We start from the raw sequence: 23228 nt of genomic DNA on the forward strand, positions 1-23228 counted from the left end.
ATATGGTCTGCAAGTATTTTCTCCCCTTACATAGGTTGCCTTTGCACTCTGTTGATTGTTTCCTTTGCTGTGCAGAAGCTTTTTAGTTGAATGCAATCCCACTTGTTTATTTTTGCTTTCATTAGCTTGTTTTTTATGTCATATATATTAAAAAAAATCCTCCCCCAGACCAATGTCAAGCTTCTTCCCTATGTTTTCTTCTAGTAGTTTTACATTTTCATGTCTTACATTAAAGTCTTTAATCCATTTTGAGTTGATTTGTTATATGGTTGTGAAATAAAGGCCCCAGTTCACTTTTCTGCCTGTAGATATCCAGTTCTCCCAACACCACTACTGAAAAGACTGTCCTCTCCCTCGTGTGTTCTTGGCACCCTTGTTGAAGAACAGTTGACTGTAGATACATGGACTTAGTTCTGGGCTCTCTATTTTTTCCACTGGTATATATCTCGGAAAAAGGAAGATTCTAGAATGAGAAAGAGCAAGGGCAAAGCAAAAGGGTAGGAGAGTATTTATAGCAAAAAGGCCCAGAGGCAAGAGATAATGGCACGGTATGGGGATGGAATAAAAGATGTAAAGTGTTGAGAGAAAAAGCTGGATAGCAGGCAAGGACAAAACCATGAAAGTCCTTAGAAAAATGGACTTTGAATTTTATCCTGAAGGCAAAGAGGACTCAATAAAGTATTTTAAACATGGAAGTGCTAAGGTCACTCTGGTAGATATAAGGTTGGGAATGGAGAATTAGACCTCAGGCTGTCTTCTAAATACAAGCTAGTAAAGGTATAAACACATATCCTGGATTAATCTTAAAAATGCTTTTTCTGTACTTGCTTCATTGATGCTTCTATTTCCAACAATAGAGACCTTCCAATACATGGCATCCTATTACAATGACCTAACAACACATAAATGACTTAGTGATTTTGTGAACATATTTAAAATGTTGCAGATATATCTTTAAAAAACCATGGCAGTTATATGAGAAAATATTAGTCCAAGTTATCAAAATACCAACGTTCAATTCTCTAGAAAAACAGGTGAAACCACGGAGCAACCTTTATGTCTCAGAAAAATATGTCAAGATAACTTATTAATTGCCTTCCATGAAAGGATGACTAATTATTTAGACAAGGAAAACATATGATGTCTAACTTCCCAAACAAATCTCACCATTTTCTCTAAAATGAAACTTCAGTTTAGTCAACAAACTTACAGATAGGATCTAGATTCCAGATTAAGATTTGAAAGCCCAAGTAAGTCAGGAGGCTTTCTGGCAGCCCTACCACATAAGATCTCTGAGACACATACTGATACAGAACCGGTTTTGGTTTTTTTGCCTGTACCAACCTCGCTGCTCAACCAATATTTGCCTATTGGTGACTAGGTCTAATGCTAAAGAGGCCATTCAAGTCACTCCCTCCCTCGCTGAATATTCTCTTTTTCTGGCCCAGCAACTTGAGTCAGGAAACAGCAAATAGTTGTGTAGGTGACTGGGTGCTGAAATATATACAGGTTTGGGACAGCATAGGACCCTGGGCCTGGGATCCCCAGGACACTGGATAAAACCCCCACAGAGCTGGAGCCACCCAGCAGCCCCTATCCTGATCCCAAAGAAGTCAGATGGCTAGAAACACTGATAAGTCAGCCACAAGAATGTCATCGCTCCTCTACTTCCTGTTCAAAAAAAAAAAAAGCAAAATTTTATCTCCCTTCTAACTGCCTGCTTCTCCAACCCCCATGTGGAAAATTCCACGTGTGAACCTGCTTGGTCCCCAGCTTATAAGAACAGCCCGCAGAGCCAGCCCCCCAGCCAGTTCAGAGGACCCTCCTTTCCTCTGTGCTGCCTCCCTTGTACTCGAGCATAAGCTTAATAAAATCTGTCTGGAAATTTCTCTAGGATTTCCTCTTGATTTCTATCTTGGGGAACCCCAAGTCCCCAAACGTCAGTAACGGATAGATGATAAGTAGGTAGGTAGGTAGATAGATAGAATGAATATACACAAAAGAATGTACAATTACATCTAAAACACAATGCCTCATAACCAGCTTAAAGAAAGTCACTCTATGCACTGCTACCTAATACCTTTACCAATGACCTGGATGAAGGAATTGAGAATATGTTATTAATTTTGTAAAGGGTCCTAGGAACACTAGGTTGAGCATGGTTGCTAATTCATTAAAAGAAAGATGTATACATAGGGACCTCAATATATTAAAGGAATAATAACATCAAAATAAAACTAAGTTCAATATGGATAATTTCACGTTACTATCCCACCAGGGCCCCAACACTAAGAAAGGTTAATAAAAATGTTGGCTTAGTAGAATGTGTCACGAAAAAATGAAAAATAAATAATGGTATGACAAAAGTCAAGCAGAAATCAGCAGTATAAAGTTTCTGACAGGTGAAAACTAAGCCTTCTATTTCACTCTCAGATTCTTATTAAAGCAGTATGGTCTCCAATTTCAAAATAAAACTGAGAACATTAAAAGACTCAGAGAGAAACAGAAACAAATTCACAAAGCATATGTTAAAAGGCCTAATGCAAAGGGTGAAATTAATTTATACTATATGACAAAAAGGTATGTATCTAAGGTTTAGTATACACAGACCACATAATATAGAACTCTCAGATTAGAAATATAGAAAATGACCTGTAATGATATCCAAAACATTAGTTACAGAAATACTGTGGGGATTAAGAATGGAAACAGGCTATCAAGAAAGGCTGTAAGAGCATAAAATTTAGAGGACTGAATTAACAATTTGCTTGAGAGAAAGACTAAGAGGTTCTATTTAAACAAGTCCCAAATGGCTAAAGTTACTGTCATAAAAATGTTTAGAAAGTTCATATTCATAAAGGAATTTTGAGAATTTTCAAATCAGCAAATTAATGGTAATCATTATAATTGCATAAAAACACTAAAGTACATCCAGTAATTCAGAAGGGTTTTTTTATTAATTAAACAATGGATTTGGAGATTTCACAATAAGAAATCAAAAGAAACAAAAAGCAAATAAAAAAACATGTCAATGAAACTGTCTATAAAGGAAAAAAGCATTAACAACATAAACTGATACTTGTAAGAATTTGGCAATCTCTATATATAAACGGCTAAAGTGACACACAACATTGACTCGTGCATGCTCTCACTGGCACCAATCGCACGTGACTGACGGACTGGTACATGTGACGGGCACTGGCAATTTAAAAATAAACGTTTACTGCACGAATCTTTCTTGTAATTAATTTCCTTTCAATGTGCACACGTCCATGCACCGGGCCACGAGTATTTAATAACTTGTAGAGGGAAAGTGGTTTGGATGCCATGGTAAAACAGAAATAGGGTAGAGATACAATATCATCCCCTTTATAAAAACTTTTCGAATACTATTAAGCGTAATTTTTGTTTTGCAATTTGGAATAAGTGCTGCTGGGAGCTTGATCTTTTCTCAGTAAAGTTTGTCTTTGCTAGCACCAGCAAGACCTAAAGGCCAGGTCAGTCTATTTTAAAGAGAGGCTATCAACTCCTCCTGTCTCATACTTCCTTCTTTTTTTAAGCCTCTCCTCCTCAGTTTCCTCTAAATTCAGGTGGGTGGCAGCCAAACCTCTCTAAATCTTTTGAAAATTATTTCCATGTTTTTTGCTCCCTCTGGACACCCAAAGACATATATATCCTTCCACTTAGCCTCAACTTCAAAGCACTGACACGTTCCTAAAGGAAGAAAACATTTCTGAGAACTAGAGTTCAATTAATTTTGAAGCTTATTAAAGCGACAAGTCGCTATCTTCTGGTTAAAATAGTGACTGAGGTGAAATATTAATGAAGTTTGGAACATTCTCCTTCTAGGTCTTTTAGAGTGAAAAGACCAAAAGATGAAGGGATGGGAGTGTACCACTTAAAGGGTGGGTGTCACTTAACAACAGGAATATGTTCTGAGAAATGTCCTAGGCGAGTTCGTTGTTGTACGAACACCATCGAGTGCACTTACCCAAGCCTAGGCTATGAGCCTGTACAGTGTGTTACACACAAAACAACAGACTAAATCAAGCACAAGAGGAAATGGTGCCATCAAGAGACATAGTAAATACAGGATGTCTAAGTCTGCTACCAGGGCAACATGGCATATTGTGCCATAGCAAACTTTTTTAAGAGCTACTCTTACAGAACAATAAAAAGTAGAGTACAGTAAATACACATGTTACAGTGTAATGAAGAAGCTAGGAAAATTCCAGCACAAGAGGAATAGGGAAACTGAGACAGGAAAGTTAAAACAAGGCCAAACAGTGTGGGCCATTTGCAGCGGGCTTGTAAATAACCAGCCATTATCTTCCCCAGCAGAGGACACAGAGCAAATAAATGGTTAAAAGCCTCCCTCAGGAGGGAATGCAGGAAACCAGGGTGGGGAGGGGAAAGGAAAAAAGGGCAGTTTTATTCCGTAAACAAAGAAGCCAGCAGCCTCAAGGCTTGGCAAGATAACATTGCCAGGTGCTCCTCGTGAATTCTGGGAAGGCCACAACAAAGTGAAAAGGGGCCTTGAGAATGAATCTGTACCCAAAACTTCAGCAGAGGAATTCTGAAACCTGTAGGCAGGAGGATAGACATGTAATGCCTCACAGCCCCACCCAACTTGCTCTTCAGAGTAGCTGGGAGCCCGTCTGCCCTGCGTAAGCCAGATGTGTAGATTTGCTTGCCTCACTTCTTTAACAAATTTGCTGGCTTTCATGGCTTTAATAAAATTGGCTTCATCACAATGCAATCCTCTGGAATTTTCTCTTTTAAATTCCTTTGTATGAAAGACAAGAATCGAGGTTGGGGACAGTGCTCTCCCTCCCACTCCGGGGGCTGAGAACGCCTCACTGGTGTCTGTGAGAGGTGCCTGTAACACACAATCCAGAACAGCCATTTATTATCGTTATCGAGTATTATACACACTGTACATAATTACCTGTGCTACACTCTTCTATGACTAACAGAGCAGATTTGTTTATACCAGCATCACCACAAACACGTGAGTAACGTCTTGCACTATGGCATTAAGGCAGCTACATCACCAGGCAACAGTTATGGAACCACTTATAGGTGGTCCCTTGTAGAGCAAAATGTCATTATGTAGTACATGAGCATATAGCACCATAATAATTCCTTTGAATGTTTCATATGCAAATAGTGTCTTAGAGTTAAAAGAAGGGAATCAGAGCCCCTCAAAATCATTGTTAAAGAAATAGAAATAGCCCTGACAGGTGTGGCTCGGTTGGTTGGAGCGTCATCCCATACATCAGAAGGTGGTGGATTCAATTCCTGGTCAGGGCACATAGCCAAGTTGCAGGTTCAGGTCCCGGTCGGGGCAAATAGGGAAGGCAAACAATCAATGTTTCTCTCCCTCGCTCTCAAATCAACAGAAGCATGACCTTGGGTGAGGATTTAAAAAAAAAAAAAAAAAAAGCTTTTACAACTGTCCAAGATAAACTGCTGAGGACTTCCTACGAACCGGGAATGAAAACTTCTAAGACATAGTAGCCAATTTATAAAAAGTATTATGTTTGCAATATGTCCCAGGCTCTTTGCAAAGAAGAAACTCCAGGTTTCCCCACATACTAATTGAACTGCCCTTCTCTGCCTCCCTTCTCTCTTCACTCGATCTTGTCCATTTGAATCTCTTACCTTTTGGGATCCTGATCAGGTGTGGATTCCTCCAGAAAGCCCTCTCGGACTTGACTGGATGAGTAAGAGACCTTAACTGTATGCCCTCATGGTGCCCTGAACATGCCTCTTTCACAGGACTTATCACAATGGATCAAAACTGCCAGTTTACTTATCCGTCTCCTTCATAAGACAGCTCCATGAGGGCAAGGCCTCCCCGTGCATCTCTGGTTTCCTTCCTAACACCTAGCACAGGGCCCAGAATATGCTGATACTTGGTATTTGTTTTAGGGATGGGGAATCACTTGTTTCATAAAAAATATCATAATCTGTGCTCAAAAATTTCTTATTCAGGCACTTATAAATCCTAACTGCTGAGAAGGATCATGTAATAGTCTAAAAGGAGCTAGTTGTTTAATTTTTATTGATTGATTGGTTTTAGAGAGGAAGGGAGGGAGAGAGGGAGGATGGGAAGAGAGAAGAAGGGAGGGAGTGGGAGAGAGACAAACCGATTTATTGCTCCACTCATTTATGCATTCATTGGTTGATTCAAAAGTCAAAAACTTATCAAGGTCTAGAGGACCGACATGAGAAAATAAAAGAATTTAGGCACAGAGGTAATAGTCAGATTCAAGTGGGGAGATAGAGGAACAACTTTTAAAACTTACACTGGAGAAAACTTTTAAAATTGCAGAAAGGTTAACAGTATGTGAAATCGGGACATTCATCTTCCTGGTATTAGAGCAGCTAAAATAGTAATTAAAACGTTGCTTGGTGAGCACAAAAATAGTAACCTGTCTGGTGATGCTGTATGAGACATCAAGAATTATTTTAAAACTGGAATTAAAAAGAGGGGGTGTGGGCACAGGATACACAACAGACCAATCGCACAGATTAGAGAGGCCAGAAATAGACACATGCACATGTGGATTCTGATATATGACAACGAGGGCTGGAGAGAAATCATCTTTTCAATAGGCTGTGCTGGGGAAATCAGTAAGATGAGGGGAAAATGAATCTACATACAAATCAACTCCAGGTGTTCAAAAAGTCGTAATGAGGTTTCACTAAACCACGTATTAAAGAATATATTAACAAATTGTAATTAAGTAGTACAGTATTTAAAAGATAGAACAATGAAACAATATAAAAATAATCCGCTATACATGGTAAATTGGTATAGGATAAATAAATTTCAAATCTATAGAAAAAATAAAATATGCTGGCTATTCAATAAATAGTGTTATCATCCTGGGTTTAAGGATAACACATGCTATGTTTCTTTTCTTTTTTTTAAATATATTTTTATTGATTTCAGAGAGGAAGGAAGAGGGAGAGAGAGAAATAGAAACATCAATGATGAGAGAGGATCATTGATTGGCTGCCTCCTGCATGCCCCCCACTGGGGGTCGAGCCCACCACCCAGGCATGTGCCCTGACTGGAAATCGAACCATGACCTCCTGGTTCATAGGTTGATGCTCAACCACTGAGCCACGCTGGCTGGGTACACATGCTGTTTTTAATGTTTCCCAAATGTTTGCTAGTAAATTTATAATCCTTTAATATTCAGGAAAATATGTATTAACTATTTGAAAAAATTAAGTCCAATAAATTTTAATTTTAGATAAAATTTATAAACATGAAATAAAATAAAGAATCTATAAGTAGCCCTGACCGGATTGGCTCAGTGGATGGAGCGTCGGCCTGCAGACTGAAGGGTCCCAGGTTCGATTCCAGTCAAGGGCATGTACCTTGGTTGCGGGCACATCCCCAGTGGGGGGTGTGCAGGAGGAGCGCACTGACCACCAGGGGGGCAGCTCCTGCGTTAAGCATCTGCCCCCTGGTGGTCAGTGTGCATCATAGCAACTGGTAGTTCTGGTTATTCTGCCATAATGGTGGCTTAGGCTTTTATTATATAAATATTGGAACCAAGAAGAGGAAACAAGAACTAAAAATGATAGCCGTTTGCAAGGTTTGTATACTTGACATGCTTCTTATACTGGTAACTGGTTTTCCATGCAAAATTTGTTGTGAATATAACCTAAAATATGTTAATTGCATATATATGCCTTTATCTGTGATGAAAATCAGACACTGATATAGCTGAATTTTAAAAATACTATAAACTGAAAGAAAATATGTTTTTATATATATATACATATATACACATACATACATACATACATACATATACCTTAGTGTTGGAATAAAATTGTACCTTGGACATTTAAAGCAAAGATTTCAGCGTTAAATTTAATCAGCATATAAACAAACTGCTAAGCATTGTGGCACTTACTAAACAGATTTTAATATTAGCCATTAGATGGCACCATATACCTACTAGTTAAGATAACTGTGCACTAATTTCCCCAATGTGCATAAAAAGTATAACATTTAACTTTTAAGTAAATATGACATGCATTATCTGTTATCATTGTTAAAACTTAAGTTTTAAAGTGCAGAAATAGATATAAGCAACCATATTTGTGTCACATTTCTGGAACATCACAATTTAAAATAAATAATCCCTTTCAGAAATCCAACTGGAATATTCTAAGCCAACTACTCAAAAGTTGAATGTCAGCTGGCTAAAAAAAATGTCGTCCCTTAAGCTAACTCTGAGCCAAAAACTAATTGTCTACTTTCACAAATTATTAAACTTCTTTTCATTCATAAACCTACATTGACCTATCACAATTCCTATCCATTTTAAGTGTAGTTTCCCCGTCTTAAAATCCTCTGCTCCAGATTTTTGTACGGTCTCTTTACATACCAAAAATGACCCCATTCTGATAATCACTTTATCCAGTTAAGATAGAGTAACAGGGATTAAGATTTACCCTACCACCTGACAACACTAAGGCAATATAAAAAAACAATGCCACCAAAACACTAAGCATCAGCAAAGAAAAGGCACTGAGCACTGAGAAAGAAAAAAAATGAGATTATTCTTTTCCAAGCTTACTGCCTGGAGGAAGTTTCCAAGCAAGGGCCAGGGATCTAGCTCCCTGAGCTAAGGATAGGCAGACCTGGAGCGCAGCTAAGGTCACATGGCTGAGCACCGGAGGACAAGGAGCTGGACACAGTGAGGACTCTGAACATTGGCACTGAGTAGTCTAAGAGCTGAGGAGTGCTGGGGCCGTTTATGAGCGGGAACTCTCAGAGGCTGGGAAAAGAATCCCTCAAGAGAATTCTGGGGAAGAGCGATCTAAACTCACACGGGACAAGCAACAGGGCCTAGTCTCAAGATCCAAAATGAAAAACCTCAAACCTTATGGGGCACTGAGTACTAAGAAAGATCTCGTTCACAACAGAGAAAAAATTACTCCAGAGTAAACGTAGGAATGGTCCCACCTAACGTTTCAAAAGACCAAAAACAACAACAACGAAATCTGACCCTAAGTAACAAGCGATTACCCAGGTCCCAGTGGGTAACTTTCCCAAGACTGTTGTGGCCTCTGACCTCAGGGGCCTTGCCAGTGCCACACCTCTCCCAAGTGTCCTATTCTGAGACCTCAGTCCCAGAAGTGGGACTTGGCAACCCTCCTGCATGGCCCCTTCCCACCTGAGCCCCCAGGACTGTTTCTGATGACCTGGACATTCGACAAGAGAGGCTCTGGACAGGCTTCGCGGCCCTGCTGGAGTTCTGGGCCTTTACTCAGGGCCCTGGACATGACCGGTCAGCCTAGATCTTTCCAGCCCTGCTGTGGAGCTGTCAGCCACAAGAGGGATGATGCTCAGGTTTCCTGGGAGTCCTGAGGGGAAGCCCATCACGCACACAGGCCCCCCATCCTGGCCACAAGCTGCTGTGCCGTGATCAGATCCCCTGTGCTGTTCCTCCCAAGACTGCAGCCCACACCAGCTTTCTAAATGAGAGTCCTGCTGTTTAAGACTTTGGGTTCCACTTGTTTCCTTGGAGATGTTTGTACATTAAAGAGCGTAATGTACATTCAAGTATTTGAGTTGGGACTAAAAACAAAATAAAAGTAATTATAACAGTAAATTTTACATTATGTATATTTTACCACAAAAATGGGAGGGGAGATAATCAATGCTTTAAACCCAAAATAATAATAATGTAATGAAAAATTCTATGTAGAGATAAAACATATGATAACAACAGCACAAAGGGTGAGATGGGAGGAATAGAAATATATACAGAGTTAAGGTTTTTGTACTACATATGAGGTAGTAAAATTTCACATTAATCTTAAACTGATAAGAATATGTATACCATGAATCATAAAGTCACTAAAATAATACAAAAAATTATCACAAACTAAAAGTTAGATACAGTGGAAGAATAAAAAATACTTATTCCATGAGAAGGCAAATAAAAACAAAAGGGAAAAATGAGACAAACAGAAAACAAATAGCAAAATGCTAGATCTTTAAAGTCAACCATTAAAAAAAGCACATTAAGTATAAATGTCTCAACATTTCAATTAAAAAGGAGAAACTGTGAGGCAATAAAAATGTCAGATCTAGCCCTCGCCAGGTAGGTCAGTAGGTTAGAGCATAGTCTCAATACACCAAGGATGTAGGTTTGATCCCTGGTCAGGGCACATACAAGACTCAACCAATAAATGAATGCCTAAGTAAGTAGAACAAATCAATATTTCTCTCCCTCCTTCTAAAATCAATTTTTAAAAAATTTAAATGCCAGATCTAACTACAAGAAATCTAATTTAAGTTAGTCCGCGCTCTGGGGGAAGCGTGAGTATTACTACATGCTCTCTCCGACTGGGACCTTCTGCACGTCCCTCCATTCGAGGGGTCGCTGTTGGAAGGCAGGGCTATTGGGAGGCTGCGGCCTCTGCCGAGCAGATTTACGGTCTCCATCATGTCTGGAGCCTGCAGTCCCCTCGCTCTTCTCCTCTGCGGCTGTTATGCAGTGGCCCTGGGAGCCCACACCAGGGAGCGTGGCATGGCGGAGGATGGCGACACTGAACAGTACGTGGCCGCGGTGTACGAGCACCATTTGATCTCGAGTCCAAACCCTCTAGCTCTCACCAGCCGCAAGCAGGCCTTGGAGCTGATGAACCAGAACCTGGACATCTATGAGCAGCAAGTGATGACTGCAGCCCAAAAGGGTGTACAGATTATAGTGTTTCCAGAAGATGGCATTCATGGATTCAACTTTACAAGAGCATCCATTTACCCATTTTTGGACTTCATGCCGTCTCCCCCATTGGTCAGGTGGAACCCATGCCTGGAGCCCCACCGATTCAATGACACGGAGGTGTGTGAGTGTCCCAGCCGTCCTCTCAGTCGGCCAAAGGCATCCAGAAATGAACCGAGCCAGGGGCCAAAAGCCAAGACATGTGAAATGAGACTGAAAGGAGACCCGAGGATCCTAAAAAATGAAACCCAAACTCCCCAAACTTATGTGCCACACATTCATCCTGTTAAAGAATGTCAGATATTACAAGCCATTTACTAATCTATGGATCGTTCTGTTTATCAGTTACGCAAGAAATACACGAATATATGCGTATAGAGCAAATAAAGAAAGAAATGAGAGCCAACCTTCACTACCCCACACCCTTATCCTACTTTCCTTCCAGAGAAACTGCCATCAACAATTTGATGTGCATCTAACTCTTATCTGTTTTTTTCTATGCATTTTATAATTGATACCCTTTTTTTAACCTGCTCTATGCTTATTCTTTTTTAACTCTTGCTATTATAAACTGTCTCAATGAATATCCTTGTACACACATTTTTGTAAACATGTCTAAGTTTTTCTGAAAGGTGAGAGTCCTAGAAATGGAATTTCTCAGCAGAAAGATAGGCACAGTTTTAATTGTTTTAAAGATTTTTATTTCACTTCACATCCCCAGTAACAGTGTATGAGTGCCTATTTTCCCACCTTTTGGTCCATGTAAGACAGAATAATCTTTCGAATTTCTGCCAATCTTACGAAGGTAAAAAAAACCCTCATTATTTTAATTTGCATTTCCTTAGTACTAATAAGGTTGAACATCTTCTCAGACGTTTGTTGGCCATTTGTATTTGTTCTTCTCTGAGGTCTTCCTTTCCTTTGTACAATTTTAGTAGTGGTTGCTTTTAAAAAAAAAAAAAAAAATCTAATTTAAATACAAAGTTTATAACAAAGAGTTTAAAAAGTAAAATGACAGAAAAATATACCATCTACACTAATAAAAGAGAAACATGAAAATTGACCGTCCCTCCACTACGCCCACCAGCCAATCAGAGCGATATGCAAATTAACCCAACAAAGATGGCAGAGAGCAAAGACTGAAGACAGTGTAGAAGGAAGCCAAGCGCTGCAGAAGGGAACGAAGCAGTGGAAAAGGGAACGGAGCCGAGGCAGCTCCCTTCTCTGCTTCGCTCCGGCCTCAGGAAGCCCTATTCTTGCAGGAATCTTCCTTCAACGGGCCTCTAGTGATAATAATAAAAGAAAACTGAAACAGCTATACTTTGTTGATATCAGATAAAGTACATTTCAAAGCAAAAACATCATCAGATAAAAAGGTCATTTCGTTATGATAAAGGGATAAATTCACCAGAAGGACATACAATTCTAAATGTTTATAACACAGTTTCAATATAGGTGAAATAATAAACTGCTAAGGAACAGACAAATCCACAATTATCATTGGAACATTCAGCACCCCTCTCAATAATTGATAGAACAAACAGAAAATCATTAAGGACACAAAAGAATGGAACACTATTAATCAACTTGTCATAATTGACATTTATAAAACACTCCACCCAACAGCAGAATAAACTTTCTATTCCAGTGCACACAAATATTTATCAAGATACACCAGATTCTGAGTCATAAAAAATTCTCAATAAATTTTAAAAGATTCAGGTCATTTATGTATATTTTCTAACCATGATGAAATTTGATTAGACATCAAACTCACAAATATAACTGGAAAATAACCAAATATTTAGAAAGTAAAAATACATTTCTAAATAACCCACAAGTCAAAGCAGGAAGAAAATGATAACACAAAAGATTTTGTGTGATGCAGCCAAAACAGTGCTTCAAGGAAATTTTATAGCACTGAATACTTAAGAAAACAAGGTTTCAAATGATCCATCTTAAGAAACCAAAAGAGCATGAGCAAACAAAACCCAAAGTAAATAGGAGAGGAAATAAAGATTACAGAAGAAATCAATAACTAACAAAACAGATACATATTAGAGAAATATCAATGAACGCTATCTAGCTCTTTGAGAACACCAAGAAAAAAGATAAATCTGTAGCTGGAATCATCGGGGGGAAAAGAGACAAGACAGAAATTACCAATAACAGGAATGAAAGATTTCATTACTATCAATATTAGTAGGATAAGAGAAATATTGTGGACAACTTCATGTCAATAAATCCAGCAACTCAGATGAAATGAAAAAATTCCTTTAAAGACAAACAATCAGAGCTCACTCAAGAAGAAATAGATAACCTGAATAGTCCTATTAAAAAAACCAAATGTGTGCCCTGGCTGGTGTGGTTCAGTTGTTTGGGTGTCATCCCATGCACCGAGAGATCACTGGTTCAATTCCCAGTTAGGGCACATGCCCAGGGTTGTGGGCTCTATTACCAGTAGAGAACGTTCAGGAGGCAGCTGATCAATGATCTCTCCCTTGCCCTTCTTCTCTAAAATCAATAAAAACATTTTAAAAAAAATAAATGTGTAAATGTGAAGTTCAAAACCTTCCCACCAAGAAAACTCCAGATGTCTGTAACCTGGTGCAGCATACTATGAAAAACAGTATGGAGGTGCCTCAAAAAATTAAAAATAGAACTACTGTATGATCCAGCAATTTCACTTCTGGCTATTTATCTGAAGTAAACAAAAACACTAATTTGAAAAGATACATTGACCCCATATTCACTGCATCATTATTTACAACCAAAACATGGAAACAACCTGTCAATCTTAGGATGAATGAATGGATAAAACGTGGTGTAAACACACACACACACATACACACACACACACTGGAATATTACTCAGCCATAAAAAGAATGAACTCTTGCCATTTGCAACAACATGGATGAACCTTGAGGGCATTATGCTAACTGAAAATTCAAACAGAAAGACAAATATCATTCGATGGCACTCATATACTCATATGTGGAATCTAAAAGAGGCAAACTCATAGAAACAGGAAATAGAATGGTAGTTGCCAGGGTATGAGGAAGGGTAAAATTGGAAAATGTTAGTCAAAGGGTACAAACGTCCAGCTATAAGATGAGTAAGTTCTGGGGATCCAATAAACAACCTGATGACCATATAGCCAACCCGATGACCATATAGCCATATTGTTTTTTGTAGAACTAAAAAACAAAACACAAAACCCATCTCATAGATAGAGAGAACATATTGGTGGTTTCCAGAGGCAGGAATAAGGGTGTGCAAACTGGGTAAAGGTAGTCAAAAGATACAAATTTCCAGTGATGAAATAAGTACCTCCTGGGGATGTAAAATGCAGCACAGTGACTATAATGCTAAGAGAGTAAATCTTAAATGTTCTTATAAAAAAAAATGTGTACTATGTGTGGTAATGGATGTTAACTATACATACACACATACACAGGAATATTGTTGTGATAACCACTTCACAACATATTCACATATTCAATCATAAAGTTGTAACTAATATGATGTCATAATCTCTTATATATCAATTTACAATGAGACTGCTGATAAAGCTACAATAATCTAAACAGTTTGGTACTGGCAACAAGGCGGGCAAATGGATCAATGGTGCAGGACGGTGTACAAAAACACACCCATAAATATATGATCTACTGATTTCCTACAAAGGGACGAAGACATTCCAATGGAAAAGGAATAGCCTTTTCAATAAACAATGCTGAAAACTGGATATCCATATGCAAAAAAGGTGATTTTTGTTCCATATGTCACATCATATATAAAAATTAATTCAGCTCTAACCAGTTTGGCTCAGTGGATAGAGCGTCGGCCTGCGGACTCAAGGGTCCCAGGTTCGATTTCGGTCAAGGGCATGTACCTTGGTTGCAGGCACATCCCCAATGGGGAGTGTGCAGGAGGCAGCTGATTGATGTTTCTCTCTCATCGATGTTTCTAGCTCTCTACCCCTCTCCCTTCCTCTCTGTAAAAAACCAATAAAATATATTTTTAAAAAATTAATTCAAAAAGGCTGTCTTCAAAACATGGCCTTTGTCATTAACCTTTGGTATAGAAAAGAGTTAGCATAGCAGGCCTAAGATTTATCCTTAGAAAAGCTGGCTTACAAGTTTGGCCCTTAGCTGGCTGGTGTCTGGGAACATGGCTCCCAAAGTGTTCCCCAGTCAATAATCAATGCCAAGACCATTGGTGTACACCTATGATTTATGCAGAACCTCTGCTGCTCTTCGGGGAGTCTGGAATTTTCTACAAGCTAGATAGAAGGTGTCTATATGATCAGTACCATAAAATAACCTTAGGCTCTGAGTCTTTCATGGGGTTCCTAACAGACAAAGAAGAGCCATCGCATATGTGTCACTGCATTTTTTTTCTTGTTGCTTTGGGAAGTATGTCCTCGGTGTGACCTCCTCATGTGAGGGAGAGAGCATAAGGAAGCCTGCACGTGAAGTCCCTCAGATTCTACCCATGTCTTTTTCCCTTATGATCCAACTGTATATCTTTATTACATCACTGTAATAAATCTTGGCCATGAGTAAAACCATAGTTGAACAACGCTGGGGTAAGTGATGCCAACATTGCCATGCAGTCAAAAATCCACCTATGACTTTTGAATTGCCCAAAACTTAACTACTGTCATCTCTCAGTATTGGCAGAGGATTGGTTCCAAACACTCCCAGGTATCAAAATCCACAGATGCTCAGTCCCTTACATAAAACTAGAAGCCCAGTGCACGAATTCGTGCATGGGTGGGGTTCGACCTGCCCCTGATTGGGGTGGAGGGAGCTGATTGGGTAGAGGGGCCTCGGGCAGTTGGTGGGCAGGCCCCACCCCCTGGTCGAACTCCCAGTTGAACTCCTGGTCAAACTCCCAGATGAGGGGACAATTTGCATATTAGCCTTTTATTATATAGGATGGCATAGAGCAGTGCACACCGTCGGCCCTCCACATCAATGGGTTCTCAACCACAGACTGAAAACAGTGGTTTCAATCCTCGGTTGAATCTGTGAATGCAAAACCCAGGGGTAGAAGGGCCAACTGTATATTTATTGAAAAAAATTTGCATGTAAATGAACCCACACAGTTCAAACCCACAGTTGGTTCAAGAGTCAACTGTATATACGAAGTCCCATGAGTCCTTCAAGCAAATCATCAAACACAGGAGTTGCTCCTGGGGACCCTTAACACCTTTTAACCCAAAATACATTAAATCAATACTATAGCATGCTGTATGATTTCCCTAACTAAACCATGCCTTCATTCATAGTCCTGGTTGGTTACGATACACACACACACACACACACACACATATCTATCAGTGACTTCTTAATATGCAAAAAATAACTAGACAAATAAAAAGTCCCATTCACAACAAAACAAATAAAATGCAATAAAAATAAGAAATATGCATGCCTATAAAATTCTACCAGGAGACATTAAGAGGAAATGGAGAAAGCTGCATGTTTCTGAATGGAAAAATAAATGTGCTGAAGAATTTAAGTTGATCCCATTAGGATTACTTTAGGGCAGTGGTTCTCAACCTTCTGGCCCTTTAAATACAGTTCCTCATGTTGTGACCCCAACCATACAATTATTTTCATTGCTACTTCATAACTGTAATTTTGCTACTGTTATGAATCGTAATGTAAATATCTGATATGCAGGATGGTCTTAGGCGACCCCTGTGAAAGGGTCATTCGACCACCAAAGGGGTCGCGACCCACAGGTTGAGAACCACTGCTTTAGGGAGAGGAAGTGTAACATAAATTGTAGGAGGGGATACTTGACAAGGTGATTCCACAGTCATCTGGAAAAATAAGCATAAGAGAATAAATAGGAAATTTTAAAAATAAACATTAATCAAGAAGCCCTTTTCTACCAGACAGTAAAAGCCACAATAATAAAAGCAATGTGCGAGTGGTGCCAAAAGAGACGATCGGTAAAGAAAAAATACAGAAACTGACCCACATACGCATAATAATTTAGTACATGATACAGTGGCATTTTAAATTATCAAGGAAAGAATGAATTATTCAGTAACTGGTATTTGTATAACTGTCTAATCAGTTCAGATAAACATAAGGCTGGATCCTTCCTTCACAAAGTAGACTGAAATACATTCCAAGTGAATTAAAGACTTAAATGTTTAACGATGCCCACATTTTACAGTAATTAGAGATTCACTGAGCTGAACTACCAATTCTTTTGGGAAATCATCGGCAAACCTAAGCCACATCACCAGACACATCCCTTTAACTTTGTGGATATATTTCCTTTTTTTTCTTTTCTTTTTGTGGATAAATTTCTTAAAGGTTTGTTTTGTAATCTAACTTTGGGGGCTGGAAGGTAGAAAAAAATGAAGCATATTTCAGCTGATACACAGAAACTGTCCTCTGCAAATATTTTCCCTCCTCTTGAAAATAGTCATAGGCCAGCAGAAAGAGCCAGAAAATTAAATTTATTGATAAAAAAAACCCTACCATATATTTTTAGATATGAAATTCATTTAAGTAAAGGGCAATATTAATCAGCATATATTTCACTCTTCTGTCTGGGTCTTAGGATGAAACAGGTCCATAAGAAAGAAATTCTCCCTTCTCCCCTACCCTGCTTCTAATGGAAAAAAAGGAGAGAAAAACCAACTAAATTGGTAATAGGAGTGAGTATTCTGTAAAATGCTTAGACTCTTATCATTGAAAGGGGCTGCAGGGATCGGTATGTAAATCATCCATTCTCTCAGGATAGTAACAGGAATCCATCGCTAATACTCTTCTCTCAAGTATTAAAAAAAGAAAGAAGAAGAAAGGAAGAAAAAGAAAAGAATCGGTAGATACATCCTGGACATCTCAGCTTCAGATCTATCCTGAGCAAAAATATGCATGGACACTTCTCTTGGACCAAGGGCTGGGCGGTTAAGAACACTCTGGTCCTCTGTCCTAGGACCAATCAATGAACCTCCTTTTTCAGTGGCAGTTATCAGAGCACATGATACAGCTGAGTAACTTACGCACATGGGCTAGAAAACACTGAAACAGGGTTAGCTTTCTGAAGTTGTTCCCCAGATGTCATTCTGCAAAACACCGTAGTTTTATACTCACAAAATTCCAACTAATAACAGGCTTTTAGAAAAAGAAATAAATGGAGATGAGAGAAAATGGTACTTTTAGACATAAGTATTTCAGAGGAAGGCAAAGTTGGTAAGGTCAGGACTGGCTCTCACAGTGTCTTCATCATGACTTTGCTCTCCATTTTTATGACTATTCCAGATGTTGTACGCCTGTCACCTTCACAATACATTCTTTCCCCTTATCTCCTAAACTTCACCCACTCGCTCCCCTTCAGATGCTGAGGGTCTGCCTTTCTTAATGCTGATATATATAAATGCACAGCAGCCTCAGTTTGGACTATAAAACTAAAAATAATGAGCATGAGTCAATGTGGTAGGCTCTTTTCCCTCTGGATGCACATCAACCTCTCATTAAGAAGTTCAAGGAAGCTGAGAATGAATCAAAGAAAATAGAGCCCCATGATATCCACCTTCTATTAAATTGTAAATGAAAGTGTCATTTTAATTATAGTAGTAAACGCTGTATTCTCTGTTACCATCAAGCAAGGCTCTATAAATTCACAATCAAAATTCTTGGGCCAGAAAAAGAAGCTTAAAATGTACTCCACCAGAGCAGCTGCAAAAATACATCAGTCCCCTCAATTCAAGGAAATCTCTTATTAGCACTGTCTAGAAGTCACTGAACTAGACCAAAGGGAAAGAGATCTATCCTAAGAACCAGGACAAGTGAAAATAGCATAGATGGGGAGAACTATATTACCACTTTAGATATTTTTAAAAAATAAATTATATGCTGAGAAAAAGAGCACATTATATACAATATACTAGTCAGAATAAAGAAATAAAGCAGAGGTATAGGACAGAATTACAAATTTTACATAATTTTTAGAATTTCACATTTGAGTGTTGTTCGAACCATAGAAGAATGATTTTACTGGATTTGCATAGAAATTGAACATGAAGGTCTGCATATATGCCAAGATCCAAAAAGTAGTGGTCAGAATTTTTCATACTAGGAGCTACTTCCTTGTTCAGGAGTTCAGCAATATGGTTCCTATATACATATTGCATCATTTAAATAAATTATTGAAACATTTTTTAAAGATTCAAGTTACCAAATCACTATTAATTTTCATGCATTCAAAATCCTGAATGCCAAACCACTAAAAGAATGAGCAATAGAAAGAATCAGAGCACACCCTCCAGCTTTATACATAAAAAAATACATCTGGTCGATCTCTAAGATTCTACAAATATCACGAGTGTCCCTGCCCTGGCCAGATGGGTCAGTGGTTGGAGGGTTGTTCGTACCCCAAAAGGTTGCGGGTTTGATTCCCAGTCAGGGTACATATATAGGTTGTGGGTTTGATCCCCAGTTGGAGCGTGAAGGGGAGGCAACCAATCGATGTTTCTCTCTCACACTGATCTCTCTCTCTCTCACACACACACCACTGGGTTCTTTTATTCATAGCATTTATGGTTATCTAGAATTATTCTATTTGTTTATTGTCTGTTTCTCAACGTCCCCAAGAATATAAGCTATGTAAAAAGTTGTGCCAGGCCAGTGCAACTCAACGCTTGAGCAAAGATCTAGGAACCAAGAGGTCTGACCAGTTTGATTCCCGGTCAGAGCACATGTCCAGGTTTCAGGCTTGATCCCCAATAGGCAGCAGATCGATGATGTTTCTCTCTCATCAATGTTTCTATCTCTCTATCCCTCTCCCTTCCTCTCTCTCTAAAAAAATCAATAAAGGAAATAAAAAGCAGGTAAGTTGTCTTATCACTACAAAGTCTCCAGTACCTAGAACAGTGCCTAGCACTTAACCATTTTCTGAATAGATTAAATATACAAGAATACAGACACACAAGAGAAAGGTAAAACAAGAAATCCATTCTCCTATCTGCATAACCAGAAGGCATTCTACAGGCTTTGGTTTCCACTAACTATACAAGGAAATAGCGGAAAACTCCAAAACTGGCTCCCTGCCACTCCCTCATGGCACTGCAACCCTTAGACCCTACCACCCCTTCCACCCAAGAGTAAAATGTTACTGGACGGTAGAAAACCCAATAAAATGCCACAGAAGCCAACTCTGAAAAGGAAAGCAAGAAAGAAAGCAAACAAGCAAGCAAGAAAGCCAGCCCCTGCCTGTACCTCTAGGGCCTGAGATTTAGAGGTTGTTGAGAAGGGGGTGGGGAAGTTACAGTACCACAGACCCAGTAGGACCACATTACTAATATGGCCTTTCCCTTCAAGCTTTAGGCTCCCTTATTCACCCCTAGGTAAGAAGAGGTCGAGAACACCCAGGGAGCTTTGGTCTCCTTGATACTCGGGAAAAGGAGGCACTGCCAGGGAGCTCCAGTAGAGATGCGATTGTCTTCCGTGTCCTCTATTTAGGATGCCCGTGGCATCTGACCCCTGCCCATCTGGTCACTGTCCTAGACTGTCACACTTCTGCTTTTCACCCACCAACGCAACCCCTTCTCCACACTATCCTAGTTATCACGCCTTCACATCTGTAATTTCCCGCTTTCCACAATGAAAGTAAAATAATCTGATTTACTGTGCTAATATATTTAGATGAAAATGCTGGAGGACCAAGGAAAAACTCCCCACCTTCTCAATCCGCATAATATATTTTTAAATGAATTTCTGAAGATTAGATAGATCCTAATTACAGTGAATGTCAGGGGATGAGAAACCATGGAACACTGATGGGAAAGACATTTCAGAAGTATTTGTCCTTCAAATCATACGATGCATACATTTGTATGCTCTGTAAACAGAAGTTAATGAGACAGTCAACCTTACTTATAAGAGAAATGAATATTTGAATCATGCTGAACTACATTTTTCTTATTTACCAGATTAACAACAACAATAAGCCCTAGCTGGTTTTGCTCAGTGGATAGAGTATTGGCCTGCGGACTGAAGGGTCCTGGGTTCAATTCCAGTCAAGGGTACATGCCTGGGTTGCGGGCTCAATCCCCAGGAGGGGGCGTGCAGGAGGCAGCCAATCAATGATTCTCATCATTGACGTTTCTATCTCTCTCCCCCACTCCTTTCCTCTCTGTAATAAATAAAAATATATTTAAAACAAACAACAACAAAAAAAACAATAAAAAATCCAAAAGCTGCCCTACCCAGTTTGTCTTAGTGGATACAGCGTTGGTCTGTGGACTGAAGGGTCCCGGGTTCGATTCCGGTCAAGGGCACGTACCTTGGTTGCAGGCTCCTCCCCGGCCTGGGCCCTGGTTCAGGCTCGTGCAGGAAGCAACCAATTGATGTATTTCTCTCACATCAATGTTTCTCTGTCTTTCCCTCTCTCTTCCACTCTCTCTAAAAATCAATGGAAAAATATCCTCGGGGGAGGATTAAAAAAAAAGTGTATGACACATTCTGCAGGCAGAGCTGTGAATTCATATATTTCTAGTGGGAATGCAAAATGGTACAATGCGTAAGAACAAGAATTTTGCCTTTTCTAATATAATGTAAATATTATTCTTTAACTCAGCAACCCCACTTTCAGCATCTACCTAAATAACCACAAGAACACATGCACAGAGGTCTTCATTATGGCATTATTCTAGTAGCAAAACTTTTAAAAAAAAGCAATTTCCACTGGTAAGAAATTAGTTGAACAGCAGAAGCGAGATGACAAAGAGAACATCCTCATTGGAAAGTGTCGCAATTAAGATGCGCACGTTGAGCCGCCATTGTGGCTCTAAGGCCCACCACCTGCAGAAGTCTACCTGGGCCAATGGGGCTTCCCTGCCAAGTGGAGGAAAAGTTTAACGGAAGTGCCCAGGCTAAAAGACGAAATGCCACTGGGACTGATGGAATGAGGCACCTGGAATGGGTTCCAAGAAGGAGAACACCTGAACCCCAGAGGACAGCTATGGCAGCACCAGTTCATCTGAAGGATTTCAATGACCAGGCATGCAACAAATGTTCTGGTTTTAAAACACAAAAAAGAAAAGTGAAAGAAAGTAGTTGAATACATTATGGTATGTATTTTCACATTGTGGAGTGAAAATACATACCATAATTTTCTGTCACACAATGCAGTCAGAAAAAAAGACAGAGATCTTTATCTACTGATTTGAATGTAACTCTATAGTTAGGTGTTGTTTTTAATAAAAAGCAAAATACAAAGTAATATATATAGTAGCTCATCTTTTGTAGAAAGGAGGAGAAATAATAATATATATCATTCGTATTCATATATATCATATATATTTCTTACATATATATATATATCTTCTTTATATTTTTCCTATAAACAAATATATTATGTATAAACAAAATCCAGAACATGGGGCATTCTAAACTCTGCTAAGTTGGTGGCTAGACAACCTTTTCCAAGTGCCTCAAAATGAACAAAAGGTCACACTATCCAGTGACATAGAGAGCTCTCAGAAGAGATGAGATAAGTGACTCATGGATTCCCCTCTGCCATCTGAGCAGAAGCCAAAAGCAGAGATGGACGTATTCAGGAGAGCCCTGTGAAGGAACATCTTGTCTAATGGACTGAATCGCCGGGACTTACTGAGAAGACTCACCAGACTCTTTTTTGAGAACATTTTACCAGCAGAAACACCACCAGCTTGAACTGAAGAGGGAGAGAAGGCAAGATGAAAGAAGATCGACAAACTACCCAACTTTTCCAGGCAGGAAACAGGCTGGAAAACTACTTAGTGCAAACATATACTCCCTTTTGGGGAAAAGGAAGGATGATTCCAAAGGCAGAGCCTTAAGCCCAGAGAGTAGAGCCTCAGACCTCAGGAATAAGCACCAGGAAGTACCAGTTCCAGGCCTTGAAACCTAAAAGGTTCTTCCCAGTTGAATTTCAAAATTGCTTGGTACCAGTGACTCCTTCCCTCCCTCCCTCCCTCCCTCCCTCCCTCCCTCCCTCCTTCCTTCCTTCCTTCCATTTTCTCACTTTGGGGATGGAAATGTCTATAACTATTAACCTACGCCTGTTCCATCATTGTATTTTGAGAACAGGTAACTTGTTTCCTAGTCTCACCAGTCTTTAGATGGAGAATTTTTTTTTTTTTAATTTTTATTTTTCGTAGATGGAGAAATTTTGAACCAAGACGGATCGTATGAGTTTCGCCCATCCCTGATGGAAATGACTTAGATGATGAGTCTTCTATGTGATGTGATAGTTAGATGACATTTTGGACTTTGAGTTGATGTTATAATGTAAGGCTTTGTAGATCAGGGTAAGGCACTTTAATCTTATTCCATGTATAGTGGGAATCCACAACACAATTCCAACTGTCAACGTGACACCACCTAATTTACATTTAAAAAGATCTTTGGTTTGTAATGTAAGGAAGTAAGGATGGAAGCAGGGAA

The 23228-nt window shown here is 39.3% G+C and overlaps 1 protein-coding gene and 1 pseudogene across 2 annotated transcripts in view; one reads left to right on the plus strand and one right to left on the minus strand.

Moving 5' to 3' along the window:
* Positions 1-23228, minus strand: part of SYT14 (synaptotagmin 14) — a 126917-nt gene that overhangs the window by 96289 nt on the left and 7400 nt on the right. The window lies entirely within an intron of this gene.
* LOC138996163 (biotinidase pseudogene) lies at positions 10388-11087 on the plus strand (annotated as a pseudogene).

Source organism: Myotis yumanensis, unplaced genomic scaffold (genome assembly GCF_028538775.1).
Source record: "Myotis yumanensis isolate MYYU_CA2020_CCGP unplaced genomic scaffold, mMyoYum1.0.hap1 SCAF_17, whole genome shotgun sequence".
In the NCBI taxonomy this organism is placed as follows: domain Eukaryota; kingdom Metazoa; phylum Chordata; class Mammalia; order Chiroptera; family Vespertilionidae; genus Myotis; species Myotis yumanensis.